This window comes from Aplysia californica, unplaced genomic scaffold (genome assembly GCF_000002075.1).
Source record: "Aplysia californica isolate F4 #8 unplaced genomic scaffold, AplCal3.0 scaffold00828, whole genome shotgun sequence".
Lineage (NCBI taxonomy): Eukaryota > Metazoa > Mollusca > Gastropoda > Aplysiida > Aplysiidae > Aplysia > Aplysia californica.
The window spans coordinates 80334-83589 of record NW_004798098.1 but is presented as its reverse complement, the minus strand read 5'-3'; positions in this window follow the sequence as shown (position 1 = coordinate 83589).

The following is a 3256-nucleotide window of genomic DNA, read 5'->3' as shown; positions in this document are numbered from 1 at the left end:
CCCGGGGGGTTTTGCACCCTGCATAATTTAGCAAAATTTTATCATCTTTTGTATACTTTCTGATTATTTTCCTTTATCATTCTTAGGTAAAATTAACATAATCGTATAATTTCACTTTTTTGGGGACTCAGTTCGCATAATTTCATAAATTTATTTTTGCTTAAAACCGCGGGGACAGAGCACACAACAGAAGGCCTGAGTTCGATTCCCATGTGGGGAAAATCTTTTTCGAATAGCCCCGTCTGTCTGCTGGGGCGTTGAATCCCTCTCCACCCGGGTAACAGGCAGGATCGAAGCAGCCTGCTTCCTAAATGATCAGAATTTTGTGGATGGGAGCGTAAAACATCTAGTTTTACTACTATTACGACAGCTAAATGATGGTATGCGACAACAGCCCCTGTTGATTTTTTTAAAAATAGTAGAAATGGAAAAGACAAACAATGAACCAAGGCAATAGGATTAAAGTGGAAAATGTGCTTCTTTGCCCTGTGTCTCATTTAATATTTAAAATGGGTTTAGAGGATCCGTAAGAATAACGCCTGATCTACCCTCTGGCATGGATTTATGTCGACGAATTCTTCAGAGTACAAAAGAATAGGAGAACTATACAGAAGAGGACTGGGGGATTCAGGCATCTTAATACTTCTACCGTTGCAGTCTTACAGAGCTTACAGTCATGCAAATAGCAAATAAACGTGTCTGTGTGTAACGGCACATTCATTCCACCCGGTCTCCTAGCGTCACCATAGACGGGAATGAAACGGTAAGAATGCAAGTACTTCAACCACTAGCTGTATCAGCCTTGACTCGACATTGAGTAGTAAACGACGTTGTTAATCGTTGTAAATGGGTGAAGGGGTGGTGAGCTCCTCGAAGTAAGCAACCATGTGGATGAGATCTCCTACATAATTAAGTCTTCAGACAGGTACGAGTGGGAAAGTATCTCGACTATATCGAGTGGGCCTCTTTGAACGTGGATCCTTTGATCTGCGTCGTCCATTCGGTTGCTCTCAATGAGATATGGCGCTTTGCTCATATCGATTTTATGCAAGACGGACACCCACCATGACGATCGATAAGAGACGGAAAGATGAAGAAGATATTATGGAGATTGTGGAAAGAAGGAAACGGAAGGAGGAAACGGGGCATAAAGATAACGGACAAAGAATGATGAAGTAGGAGGAGGAGGGGATAAAAGCCAAGTTGAAGGTTAATGGACGCGCACGCACATTCATTGACTATTTGATTTTGAACTTCCCACGGCTTGAAGGTAGCGACTACCTAGTGTTTGCTGAAACCATACAGGATAGGTTTTCTATTGTAATTAATTAAGCTTCACTATCTTTTGTTATGTCATATCGAGCAATATCGAGAGAGAGAGAGAGAGAGAGGGAGAGTGAGTGAGAGAGAGAGTGTGTGAGAGAGAGAGAGAGAGAGAGAGAGAGAGAGAGAGAGAGAGAGAGAGAGAGAGAGAGAGAGAGAGAGAGAGAGAGAGAGGGGGGGGGGGCAGGAGATTAGTTATAAACATGGTACGAGGGTGGGCTGAAAAGTAATGCCTGCTATGCCGTGTCTTATTGTTAATTCATTGTAGAATATTGAAAATTGCAACAACTACTTTCTAACCATTTTACTACCAACATAGACAATTTCAATTCTTTATGACGTCATTTACACTCAAAATAGCATGTGTCACAACACGCGGCTGGGTACCTCGGTCAGAGTTGAAATGGCGACCTCCAAAGAGCTTCGTTTTAAGCAACATGCTGTGATTAAATGTCTTTCAGCCGAAGGCTGTTCAGCGGGAAACATTAATTTTACGAAAGAGCGAGGTCTGTTTATGGTGAGGCTTGTGTTGATATTAACACTATTAGGCGATGGGTAAGAATGTTGAATGGAGGAAATCGGACTGAGACAAAATTGAACGAACAAATGAGTTCTGGTGGGATACAGGGGGCCCCCAACAAGAAAAGTGCTTTTTATAATTTTCTGGGACTAGGAAGGTATAATCCACATTGTAGAGTTCCTGGAACAGGGGAAGACTGTGAACTGAGAGCGATATGTTCCAACGTTACATAAAGTAAACCGTAAGCGTTACGCTGAGACGAGTTCACCCTGGAAAAGAAACAATCCTGCAGCTTGACAATGCCTGCTCCCACACAAGTTGGATTTCTCATCCTGTTGCATCCATTGCACAGTTTGGGTCTTGCTCCTTTGGATCTTTTCCTCTTTCAATGGCTATATGAGTAGCTAAAAGGAAACCACTATGACAATGATGGTAATGAAGAGGTCCATTTACTGTTCTGGTGTAGAGGAAACTGCTGATTGTTTCACTGACGGGATGCGTCAACTTGTCTGGGGTTGGCAGCTCTGTATAGCTTGCAACGGAGGGACAATGGGGACTGTGCCAAAGAGTAGAGAAAGCAGCGTGTAACTTAGATTTTAAGCTTTCTTTCTGTCTGTAATTTCACCCCCAAAAAATGTTTAAAAATAAGAAAGTTATGACCTAACAGGCATTACTTTTCAGTCCACCCTCATGAAAGAAAACATTCGAAGACTTTTTGGACAAGTGTCAAAAAGAATAGGACATTTTTTTCCAAAAACAAAAGGAGAAGAATATATAAACAGTGTCTTGCTATAGTATCCACATCATTTCTCAACATCAACACAACATCTGAGAATAAACAAGTAACCAACAAGAGAGGAATGCGTATTATTATGCCTCGCCCTATCAACGGAAGTGACGTTGCTGCTTCAAGATTGCCACGTCACGTTTTTCAGTCACTGTTTCTCTCCTATCCCCACATGTCTGTGAACATGTCCAGATTAAGGGAGTTTCTTCGTAGAAAGTCACATGACACCACGGGGTTACTGTGGAGGAAAACAGAAAGATAGATGATTGAAAGGAACAACATACACTTATTTATAGACTGTGCAAGTAGGTGCTCAGAAGTGTGCTTATAACAACAGATTATCCCACTATCATTTTTTTACGTGGATGAACAAAAATGGGTAGAAGTGCAATTCCTCTCTTGATCCAAAGAGACGATCAGAAAAATAGAAAATCTCAAGAGAGTTAGCCTACAATTTTGAAGGATAAAGACTCAGTTGCTGAAGGATTCATACTTTTCCTAACATGTATTAGAGTTTGATTCAAGTCACCCTGTAACGACACAATCAGAATATCAAATATTCAAGATTTATTTTATGATTTGATGAACATTCTTGAAAATGCCCCCTGTCGGATTCAGAACTTAGG